This window comes from Paroedura picta, chromosome 3 (genome assembly GCF_049243985.1).
Source record: "Paroedura picta isolate Pp20150507F chromosome 3, Ppicta_v3.0, whole genome shotgun sequence".
NCBI classification, from domain to species: Eukaryota; Metazoa; Chordata; class Lepidosauria; order Squamata; family Gekkonidae; genus Paroedura; species Paroedura picta.
In genome coordinates this window covers 48,191,102-48,204,137 of record NC_135371.1, presented here as the reverse complement: position 1 = coordinate 48,204,137, position 13,036 = coordinate 48,191,102, and the positions used below count along the sequence as shown (strand labels likewise).

Here is a 13,036-nt window from a genome sequence, read left to right as displayed (position 1 = left end):
TGGTTATTTAGGAATTCTAAGAGGCAGTTCCAGTTATCATAAAATTCTTCCGGAGATCATCTATTCAACAAGTTCTGTAATTTTGTCTAAATAGGCAAGTCTGGAGAACTGTGTGCAGTTCTAGAGGCCACACTTCAAAAAGGATGGGGACAAAATTAAGAGAGTGAGGAGGATAGCAATGAGGATGTTCCAAGGTCTGGGGACCAAAACCAATGAGGAAAGGCTGAGGGACTTGGCAATGTTCAGCCTGGAGAAGAGGAGGCTGAGAGGGAACATGACTGCTGTCTTTAAGTATTTGAAAGGTTGTCACTTGGGGGAGGGCAGGGAAAGGTTCCTGCTGCAGCAGAGAATAAGACCTGCAGTAACAGCTTGGGCTACATGTGTGATACAATGATTAAAAATCTCAGCATAACTGTATACAGCAGTTTCACAGTTGACACAGTGATATTTTACAAACAGGTTTACTTTTGAGATCCTGACATAGATTACATAGATTACAAACAGGTTTACTCTTGAGATCCTGACTTCATGTGGGTCTAATTCCTCATAAAAAGTGCAACTGTGATTGCAGTTCAATTTTTCTCATCCTTCCATCTATAACTTTCAGTTTCAAACCTCTGCACTGGATAATGTTAGACATCTGTACATCTGTCCTCTATCAATGGTGATTCAGTTCCAGGGATGAAATAGATCAAGCCAAGAGGCACCGATCTTAGTTCCAGTCAGTGGAATGATGGCAAAGCCCATAATCTTGCAAGTCACTTCCTTCTGCAGCACTACCAGACAGCTAGGTCCAAGCCAAATGGTATCTGTGACATTGTCAGCATCATTGTAGATCAGCTGGGCTGATCCAAGGCAGCCACTTCCAGGTGCCTTCCCCGTAGATTAACAGTGCTAACCTAAACAGATTTACAGCCTTGTAAGCCAAAAGCATAGAGAGCCAAACCATCCCCACTCATTTCTGTATCCTATACTGTAGTGGTCCCTAACCTTTTTATCACTGGGGACCAGTCAATGCTTGACAATTTTACTGAGGCCCGGGGGGGGGGGGCTTTTGCCAAGGGACATTGCTGCCACCTGAGCCCCTGCTCCGCTTGCTTTCCCACCGGCGCCCCAGACTTCCCACCGCCTGCTGGGGGGCGCTGCCAGCAGCAACTGTGCAGTGCCATGCCGGCCATCGGAGAGCACCAAAGGTGAGACAGCGGCAGAGTGGCAGGGCAGCCCCCAAGGCAGCAGCCAGGGAGGAGGATGGGGAGGAGCCGCAGCCCGGTACCGACTGAGCCACGGACTGGTACCGGTCCCCCGACTGGGGGTTGGGGACCACTGATATACTGTTCCAGTGCTTTTGGACCTTCTTTATGCTAAGTTCTCCCACAGCACTCTTCCGTGCACAAGTTCTTGGAGAAACTAAATTAGGTTTTATTTATGTTTATGTTTAAATAGGCACTTACCTCACATGCTCTTAACTCACAGTGTCTGAGGGAGCTTACAAACAATAACAGCAATAGTACTTGACAGAAAAAACACCAAACTATAGCAAGCAATGAAAGAGTTAAAAACTAGGTAACAGCCAAATAAAACCAACAGCACAAATAAAAAGCAAACTTAACTAAGAGCAAAACTGCTTCCCTTGGGGCATTTCGGAGTTTCCATTCTCAAACAGGAGAGGAATAAAAGTCTTTTTATTCTTTCTCAGATTTGAGAACCACAACTTCAGCTTCTTCCACATGCCCCAAGATCAATTAATTTATTCTAATATATTAATCAAATGTGATACTGTCTATTGCTTGTGTTAAGGAAGTTATTTGATACTGATCAGCTGAGCTACTGTGATTGCACCGAATTTTTATGAACACTCATTTGTTCAGGAACAAAAGCTGATATCTACATTTCACCACACAGGTTAACATTCTAAAATTAACTTTTGGTGAAAAATGCCTGCTGTGTGCTTAGCCTATAATCAGAGGTTAACTTGAATCTGCCTCTCTGGGAAGGAACAGCTGTTGTGAAATCCGTCTTTCCAGTTTAGGTACTTGAGATGTCATCTATACACAAAAGACAGCTAATGCTCCAGCATGATAAAAAAGGATAGTTTTCTCAAGGGTTAGCTGCATATAAAGTACACAGTGAAGAACAACCAAAATGGAAGCACAGATAGAAGCACTGCTGTTTAGTCAAGCACTGCTTGACAAAAAGATAAGGAGGAGGAGGAAGAAAGGGGCAAATCAGATAAGGTGGTTGTAAGGAATCCTTATAAAATTTAATCTCAAGAGTAATTTCCACTATTGCGACCAGGGCTGTGAAGCCAGTGGTATTATTAGTTATTCAATTTCTATGCCACCCTTCCTCAAAGGTTCAGGGTGGCTTACATATCAAAACCATAAAATTAATCATCATAAAACTATTAAAACCTTAAAATAACAAATCCAAAAATAAGAGTAGCTAATGCTCCATCCCTATTCCAACGGTGGAAGAAGGGGCTCATATGCCCTTCCAGCAGTGTTCTAATTGGGTATGACTAGGGTCAGGGCAGTATTTTATACATTTACTAGTCGTAAAGCCCGTTACATCCCAGGATGCAATGGGCGCTAGAGGGCCCTCCATTCAGCTAGGCACTCATATTGGGCCATATTCCAGAGCTGGACAGGGTCAGAGAGATGCGGACAGGCTCCACCCTGAAGCCTGTTTCCCTTTTATTAATATGGCTAACTAATGGTAAGGATATGTGCTAAAAAAAAAAAGCTTTGACTTCAGGTTTCTAGTATTTAACTAATGCTTCATGTATTCATAAAATAGGGTCTTACTAGCAGTAGAGCCCGCTGTCAAAAAAATACAGCAGGCCCTAGGGGAGGGTTTGCTTCCCCTCCCCCCCATGTAGCAAAACGTTCCCCAGGCCACGGGGCTTGGGGAGCGTTTTAAAGGCGGCGTGCAGGTTTCAAAACAGTCCCCAGTCCCTGGGGAGGGCACTGGGTGGCTCAGCGAGCCAGCCAGCGGGCTCCCCGGGGTCTGGGGAGCCATTGTCGGGGCAGGGGCCAGGGAGCCTACCTTCACTCTCGGCGGCCAGCAAAGTAATGGCCGCTGTGGAGCGAAGGAAAGCTCTGGTGGGGGGTGGGGCAGGTTGGGAGGCGCTTCGCGCCTCCCAATTGGTTTTTGGCCAGGCAAGCAGCCAATCAGCAGCCGCAGCTTGGGGGTGGACTGACCAGCAGAGGGGCCAATCGGGAGGTGCCTATCGGCACCCTTCCTCATCCCGGACAGGGCCCGCCTTTGGGGCCCTTACTCCTTTATTTAGTCCGCGGCGCCGCGGAGCTGTGTTTAAAGATGTTAAACTGGCTATCAATCTAGCTTGGATCAAGTCTGAAAGTCATCTGATTCAATAGAACTCTTTTCATTAGGGAGATGACTTGGTAATAGCGCAACTGCTTGGAGAGGAGCTAAATCTAATATACTGGAAACATGGTAAGAAACAAAGTATTTTTGTATAAGTTCTCAGGAGATATTTGGCATAACCTACAAGATGTCTGGTTGAGATTCTGAACAGAAGGGTTCAAAACCTCACTGAGTTTCTTAATCATTATGATGAGACTTTAGGATCAGTATTTAACCTGAGATCACCTCAATCTGCCTTTTAAAATAATAATCCTACTAAGAGGCAGAGTTGTAGAAGAAATATTTTAAGATGGATCAATTTTTTGACAGATCAATGAAAAACAGTAACCTCCTCATTATCTTAGGAGTGTATTTTATACCATGCAAAATGACTGTTCAGCAATAACTACACAGTGAATTTTCAGGACCTTACATTTCATAGAAAGAGAAACTGACATTCTGATAGCCTGCAGAGCAAAATGCCTGTAAGCAAAGGGTTCTTTCAAATGGCTCAAAATGTGCCTCCAGCGTAGTTATCAATGGCTTTTGGAGGGGGCGTTGCATACATACTATAACCATGCTACACTATAGACTTAGTGTATTTTATAATTTTGCCTTTGAGGGGAAGAAATCTCTATTCATCACTCAGAGGTCATTAGGCCACTGAGTATTTCAGGGTTGTAGTTTTTTTCAGTGTGATGGTCCAAAATGAGACACCATGATTACTGTGCAGTATTTTAGCTTTCTATAGCTTTCACTGAGCAGGATCAGAACAGAAACAGAATGCCTAGAGTAACCATGGCAATCTCTTCAATCAGGAGAGCTGTTTGCTTTTTGGGTATATCCTTTATTATGAGTCAAGGCTAGATTGCTGTTGTTTGTGTGCACAGTGTCATTACTCATGACAAGATGTCTTCAACCAACGTGATTGCAGGCAGTAATAAGGCCCTCCCACTGCTCTAGTTTCAGATAACATACATATTCTGACAATGCTTCAGTACCTCATGCATACTAGGAAGTCTGTAGGAGCTCTTCTAAACCTTTACTGCCCTCCAATTGCTGTTTCTTTTTCATTTTAAGTTACATTAAATCAATTCCCTACACATTTGTCAGAAATAAGAGGAAAAAGCATGATGGAAGTAGCAATGTTATAGTGACTTGTTATTTCATGCACATGACACCTTATCAAATGATATGGTGTCTTTTTCCCCCCTTAAAGGTAAGCATAAAGCACAAAGTGACAGCAGGGTTGTTTTTTTAATTTTATGTTAAAAATATTTTATTTATTTAAAAATACACTACATATTACAGAAGTATTACTATGAAAAGCATTAAGCTGCCATTTTGCAATACATAAAAAATACATATCCTGACAAGCACTACTGAAAAAAATAAAAGAAATATTCATTGGAATATCATATATCACATAGTACGGTCTTTCCAATATTTACATTTATATTCTATGAATCAGTTATTTCTTTCCATCTCATTTTTACTAATATAATCATTTTTTCTTCTAAAATCTGATGTTGATCAGTTGTGCCTCAGATATGTAAGTTTTGCCATAGTTGCATATTCAATCTGTTTATTTAACCAATTCATAAGATCTGGTAAAGTTTCTTTTGTCCATCTTGATGTATATAAGATCCTGGCAGCTGTTACCATATACTTAACAAGCCCACTATACATTTTAATATTATTTGGAATCATGTTTAGTAACATACATTTTGTATCTAGTACAAATCTAATTTTCAGTATCTTTTGCATCACATTGGGAATCATAATGCAATATTTCATTTCCTTCTGACAAGTCCACCACATATGATAAAAATGATGCCTTTATATCCTGGCAGTTTCAATATTTCCCATTATAACTCTTAGTAACTTTTGCTGTATCTCTGGGAGCAGTATACTTTCTAAAATCATTTCATACCAATTTAATTTTAATATTTGTCATTCGGTAAATTTCAGCTCATTAAGTTACAATACCTCCTATTGGTCCATGCTTATATTCTTTACAAAGTTCTGAGTCAACTTTACCATATCATATTGCAGTAACAATTTATATATTTTACCAAACAAATGTTTTGAATCACCTGCTATCAATTTTTCATGAACAGCTTTTTCTCTTAACTGGCCACCTTCTTTCATAAGTAAGGTAAAGGTAAAGGTATCCCCTGTGCAAGCACTGGGACATGTCTGACCCTTGGGGTGATGCCCTCTAGCGTTTTCTTGGCAAACTTATTATTATTATTATTATTATTATTATTATTATTATTATTATTATTATTATTATTATTATTATTATTATTATTTATATCCCGTCTCAAAGCAGGTTACATAAAACAATTCCATTAAAACAATATAAAACAAAAATATGGGGTGGTTTGCCATTCCCTTCCCCAGTCATTACTGTTTACCCCCAGCAAGCTGAGTTCTCATTTTACCGACCTCGGAAGGATGGAAGGCTGAGTCAACCTTGAGCTGGCTGCTGGGATTGAACTCCGAGCCTCATGGGCAGAGCTTCAGACTGCATGTCTGCTGCCTTACCCTGCACCACAAGAGGCTCTTCTTTCATAAGTAGTTTTTTCAACTTTGAGACTTTTTGATAATAAATTATCCAGGCTATATCCTAACCTGGTGTCAGCCATGGAGACATTAGGGTTCTCGCAGTTGGTTGCTGGCCCCCCTCACCAGGCCGGCCACACCCTCAATGATCTTTGGCACAAGTGTAGTGGTAGATCTGGTGGCGAATAACATCGTTCCATGGTCAGACCACTATTCCCTGAAAGCTCGACTGAGGATACCACCCCCTCTCCGTTTGGGTGACGGACATATTTTAGTCCACCCACAGAGACTTATGGATTCCCAGAGATTCCTGAATGTTCTGTGGGACAGGATGCTCTCCGGCGTCTTGCTAACAGCCTTGGTGGAGGGCTGGCAGCCCCGCCTTACGGCTGCTATTGACAAAATTGCTCCTAGGTGCGCTCTCCGCTTTTGCCTCAAACAGGCTCCGTGGTATATCCAGGGGCTTCGGGCGAGGAAGAGGGAAGTGAAACAGCTTGAGCGAGTGTGGAGGAAGACTCGCGACGAAGCTACAAGAACTTCTCATAGCACGCTTATGAAAATACGGTGAAAGTGGTGAAACAAGACTTCTACACCGCGGAAATCGCGTCCGTGAGCTCTTGCCCGGCACAATTATTTAGAGTAATTCGGTCCCTTACAGCAGTGGTCCCCAACCTTTCTGAGGTTGGGGACCGGCAGGGCATCGGGGCGCGGCCCGCGGGCCACGCCCACGCATCGGGCCGCGCCCAGGTGCCGCGCCCACGCATCGGGCCCCGATTCCCTCTCCCCGCCCTCCTGCAGTAAGAAGCTTCCCAGGCCGCAAGCTTGCGGCCCGGGAAGTTTTTTACTGTGGGGGGGGCGGGGAGAGGAAGCCGCGGCCCGGCGCCATGGCCTTCGCGGCCCGGCATCGGGCCGCGGCCCGCAGGTTGGGGACCACTGCCTTACAGCCCTTGAGGAAGGGCGCTAAATGGTAAGGAAATTGGATTTGAGCTGGGTGACTTTATCGAGCTACTTCGCGAACAAAGTTCTGTCGCTCCGCTGCGATCTACCTGCCACGGTTGATACAGTGAGTGAACTGGAGGCTCCGTGGCCATGCCAGGAGTTGGTGTTTGATGGCTTTAGGCAGCTCTCATTAACCAAAGTGGACAGACTACTAACTTCAGTCAGATCCCTGCCCATCTTGGTTGCTGAAATCAGGCAACCAATGGGTAGGAGGTTCGTTGAAGAAGATTATCAACCTCTCCTTAATACCTGGAGAGTTCCCTGAGGGACTTAAGGAAGCAGTGGTTACCGCCCAGTCTCACATCTTGCATTTCTGAGAAAGATGATAGAGCGGGCTGTGGCGGACCAGCTTCTAGCATTTCAGGAGGAAACTTTGGCCCTTGACCCATACCAGTCTGGCTTTCGACCTGGCCACGGGGTGGAGACTACACTGGTCACCCTGACGGATGATATCTGGCGCCAACTGGACCAAGGTGGTACCGCCATACTCGGGTTCTTAGATCTGTCAGCCACATTTGATGTGGTTGACCACGAGATATTGGCACACCGCCTCGCCAGAACCAGAATAAGAGGGAATGCTCTACAATGGCTGGTCTCCTTTCTCTGGAACCGGACGCAGAGGGTTGCAGTGGGGGATGAGTTATCAGGGCGATACTCTCCCCCACACTCTTCAACATCTATATGCACCCTCTAGCCCACCTGGTCCGGGGCTATGGGCTGGGATGTCACCAATATGCGGATGACACCCAGCTCTACTTCCTAATGGACGGCCAGATGGACTCCACCCCCCAAATACATTTGCCAGCTGTTTGGAAGCAGTGGCTGGATGGCTCAGGCAGAGTCACCTGAAACTCAACCCCTCCAAGACAGAGGTCCTATGGCTAGGTAGAAGAGGGCCGGATTAGGAAGTGCACCTCCCATGCCTGGATGGAGTGCAATTAACCCCTGCACCAATAACCAGGAATTTAGGTGTGACCTTTGATGCTTTCCTTTCCATGGAGGCTCAGGTCACGAAAGTAGCCCGGACAACGGTTTTCCGTCTTCGCCAAGCCAGAATACTAGCACCCTACCTGTCCTCAGATCACTAAGCCACAGTGATCCATGCAACGGTCACCTCCAGACTAGACTACTGTAACTTGCTCTACGCGGGCCTGCCCTTGCCTTTGACCTGGAAGTTACAATTGGTACAGAATGCGGCTGCTAGGGTCCTCACTAGAACACCTTGGAGGGCCCACATTCAGCCGGTACTCCAACATCTGCACTGGTTGCCAATTTGTTTCCGGATCAAGTTCAAGGTTTTGGTCTTAACCTTTAAGGCTACATGCGGCCTGGGTCCTGCCTACCTATAGGACTGCTGGGTTGCTTATGCCCCCCGCAGGGCCCTTTGCTCTGTGGGTACAAACCTACTGGTGGTTAAGGGCCCTCGGGATGTTCACCTGGCCTCAACTCGGGCCAGGACTTTTTTGGCCCTGGCCCCAACCTGGTGGAATGAACTCCCGAAAGAGCTAAGGGCCCTGCCGGAGTTAACAGCTTTCCTCAGGGCCTGCAAGATGAAGCTCTTCCACCAGGCATATGGTTGAGGCCAGGGCAGGCGGTCCCGACATTAGATCTGGGCTCCCTGGGTGGATCTGAATGATCTGATTGCCTCACTCCCATATTAGCAACCTGATGTCCCTCGGCTAACGTGAGGCGGGTTGGGAGGTTGTTAGTGGGGTTCGTTAGCGCTCGTCTGTTGCCTAACGTTGATAACGTTGATAGTGTGGATTGATTTTAATGGTTTTAACTATGGGTTTTATTGCAATTTTTATCTTGTAAACCGCCATGAGACTAAAGGAACGGTGATATAAAAGTTAAATAAATAAATAAATAAATAAATAAATAAATAAATACATAAAATATTTTTCCTTCTTTCTTGACAGTCTGCCATTCTTTTATTTTCCCTAGTTTATTCACCATGCTCTCACAAGTTAAGTTGTATTTTTTCTTGAACTTAAATTATAATGCACATGTTTTAAAGAGGTCAGTGGAAAAACTGATGGGCTTAGTCTTTCTCTATATTTAAGCCATATCCTTAGCATATTGTCTCTTATAATACATTTTCCATCTTGCTTCTGAATTATTTCTCAGTGATTTTTTAACCCATGAATAATTATGGATTCCATATTTAGTGTTCATTGTTTCTAATTTAACATTGCTTCCTTGGGATCAATAATCCAGTCTGTTAACCAGACCAAATCCATTCCTTTACCAAAATTATACAAAAAACACTGATCAAATAGTGTGTTTTGAAAGCCATAAGAAACCACAGAAACTATCAGAGGGGCATGGGTGGGAGGATGAATGAAATGCTGTTTCAGGTTGTGATTTCTCAGCATAGAATGTAATATTTATAGCTGATTTTTGGCCTAATGTTTGCAAAGATTCATATTCAGATTATGTAATTATCCCCAGGGAAGGGGGGGGGGCGTGTCATTTAACATGCCAAACACAAAGCTTTTTAAGAGCGCTTAGTACTTCAATTCTTATATGACAACAACAACTCCACCAAGTTGTAGCCTTTAACTGTAAGGCTCACTAAATAGAGGAAGCCAACATCACCACAAAATAGAAGCCAACATCACCACAAACGATAATCTTTGTGTTCCTGATACATACTCACAAGCCACACAGGCTGCATCAAATATTTTACATGGCTAAAGGCTATAAAGTACTAATATTAGGATGCTTTACATTTATAATCCAAGAACTGTTAGGCTGCCTATTATCAAAGTCATAGTTAATATAATTAATGTACACAGTTTATCCTTCTGCACACCAAGTGAATCCTTTGGTCACTGACTTGCAGAAGGAATGAGCAGGGAAAGAGCTGACAGTTTTGCACCAGAACTATTTTCTATGACCTTGAGTATTAGGTTCAGTAAAAAATGCAAGATGTAAGCATTTTTATTAAGTATATATATATTTTTTTATTAAGTAAACATTTTTATTAAGTATATATATATATATTTATTAAGTAAGCATTTTTATTAAGTATATATATGCGACCAACTCAAATATATATATACTATACTATAATATATGCATTATAGTTTTTGTTACCTTTGCAATCATTTCCAAGGGAAGAGTTGAATAAGACACTGAGAAAACACATCATTCTGGAACAATGGAATGGTTATATTCTGTATGATGATGCTGTGGGTTTTCTTTATGGTAGTTTAATGTTTAGATTTTAGGTAAAAAGGTAAAGGTATCCCCTGTGCAAGCACCGGGTCATGTCTGACCCTTGGGGTGACGCCCTCCAGCGTTTTCATGGCAGACTCAATACGGGGTGGTTTGCCAGTGCCTTCCCCAGTCATTACCGTTTACCTCCCAGCAAGCTGGGGACTCATTTTACCAACCTCGGAAGGATGGAAGGCTGAGTCAACCTTAAGCCGGCTGCTGGGATCGAACTCCCAACCTCATGGGCAGACAGCTTCAGACATCATGTTGCTGCCTTACCACTCTGCGCCACAAGAGGCTCATATAATTTTATTGTAATTTTAGATCTTATTAATTTTAGATTTTATTGTAATTTAAAACTGTATTTTAAAATTTTGTAAGTTGCCATGAGCCAGTGAACCTGGTAGTGGTGACATAAAAATCTAAAGAAATAAAATAAAATAATAATAAACAAAACAAATAATTTTTCCTGGGTACTAGGAGTAAGCTGCATTGAACAGATCTAAGGAGCATTCTAAACAAACCTGTCTAGGAATACTCTCAAGGTAACCTTTGTACAGTCATACTTTTTAACCCTAACTGATTTTTCAGGTTTGTGGTGAGTACAAACGGGTTTGGGCACAAGTACTTGAGCTGTTTGATGATAGGTAGCATAAAAACCTTTAAAATTTTGACATATGTCTCCAGTCCAATTGTGATGAATTATAATCAAAAATACGCTATTTAATGAATGTGGCTCAGCTCAATTGCAGTTCTAACATCCGTTACTTTGTGGTATTTCATCCAATATCTTATCATTAGAAGATTAATAGTTTACCCAGCATCCACTCCTGATTAAAACAAAACAGATGGACAAAGAGATAAATCCATTCTAAATCATTCTGGTAGCTTCAGCACCAGCCTAAGGCTTTTGTTTTAGCTCAGAGGTTAATGCAACCTTACAAAATATTTACACGGATCTTCCTACTCCTATGAAAAAGTTCCAGATCCACGTTTTTCTGATTAGTGCTCATCAGGAAACTAGCTCTATATGTAACGATTTCATTGTTGTACACCAGTTATGGGGGGGGGGGGTTGGGGGGAATGTTGCTGTACACCAGTTTTAAATGCAAAAGATGTTTATGCGACCAACTCAAATGTTATTTTTTCATTGCAGATTTAAATTCCTTCTTTCCAAATTTCCCAAAATGATATATAGGACTGAGAGGAGAAATTTTAGTATGGACTAGGCTTAATACACAGTGAGCATTAGTCCATTTCCATATTCATGGCTACACTTCTCAAGTATTTCTCAATGTATTCATAAGCCCACATACCAGGCCAAAGAATTTAACAATGTAAATCAATCCACTGTTTACAAATCAAACACAATACAGTAACTTTCCCTATGTTTGTGAGATGCCTAGGACCAGTTAATAAATAGCTCTACTACCATGATTTATCCATCGACTGTACAAGTCATACTGAGTTTTCATACACAGTCTCATTGTTTAATCTCTCTCCATTTTATGGCCTTAAATGCATTATATTTGTACTTAGGGTTTCATAAAAATATAAAAGGAGGAGAAATACTTATATAGAATATAAACAAAAATCATGTACATGTTGCTATATTTTTCATATCCTTTTAAGGCAGACACGCAAGCCTTTAGTTTCTTCCATTAAAAAAAAAATCTTTCCTGGGACATGAAGTCTTGGCTCTAAAAGATTCCCCATATAATTTCTTTTAAAATAAATTAAAAACCTGAGGCAAAGAGCCAGTGGGTCTAAAATAAACAATAACCTTTAAATGTTCAACAAAGTTTCAGGATAGTATTAGACAAAAATCATTTCAGCTAAATAAAGAAAAAATCAGCAAGTTGCTTAGCTAAAAGTTGTTTTTAAAGAGAAACAATGAGGACTGAAATTTCTTTCTCAATGCATATTAAAACAGGATTAGAGATGTCATAAAGTTTTTATCTTTCAGGGTTTAAAAAAAATTACATCAGCATATGAAGACAAACTTAAACTCTACAAAAAATAAAATGGTTCCTTCGCAGGGTGTTGCAACTTGCAATCCATAAACATTAGGAAGCATCTTTTTTCCCCTTTATTTTTCACATTCCTTGTGTCTACATGTCTACTAAGCAAGGTAATTTTTGTAAGATTTTCACAGAAGTATGTATCACACCCGTGACAGACTGAAGAACTAAACCCATCGTAGGAAGAAATCTTCACAGTGGCCACAGATCAAAGGGCAGAGCCTTGCAAGCCAGAGGTTGAAAAGTTGTGCCTTGCAGGCCACAAAACTATAAGGTCTCTTCTAAGGTTGTTCAAGAAATCCCCCCCCCCAAGATTTGGCTATATTGGACCCAAAAATATTGACATTTCCTGATATTCCCAAATCCTAATATCAGTGTGTTATTTGGATTTGGTAATACACTGGATACCTGAATTTTGGGGGAGTCCATTATAGTCTATGGAGACCGTAGCGATGGCAAATCTATCCTGGGGTGTATTCAGTAGTCTGGGGAAGCACTGTACTAGTGCCCAGCAGTAGAACCCAGTGCCACTGTGGCCAATGCCAGCTCAACAAGATTGATGTCAAGGGGAGGGAAGGGGATGACAAGGACAGCAGAACCACTTCCATTGTGGCCAATACCAGCTCAACAGGACTGATGTCAAGTACAGAATCACAATCCAAGCTGGGGAATGGGGTTGCAAGGACGGCAGAACCAGTGCAATATTTCCCAGCAACTCAACTCAGTGCCAATGTGGAAGCCAACCCAAAAGAACCAACCAGTGTCACATCGGAGAACCGTAACAGGCATTCTTTAAGAAGCAAGGGTAGTAGAAGCCCAGCAGAACACTCAGAAGCGCAGGGTGGGCAGGCAGTCTTGCTAGC

The 13,036-nt window shown here is 42.4% G+C and overlaps 1 protein-coding gene across 19 annotated transcripts in view; it reads right to left on the bottom strand.

The window, feature by feature from the left end:
• The window catches only part of WNK2 (WNK lysine deficient protein kinase 2), a 173,015-nt gene that overhangs the window by 102,423 nt on the left and 57,556 nt on the right, over positions 1-13,036 (bottom strand). The gene's annotated exons all lie outside the window — the stretch shown is intronic.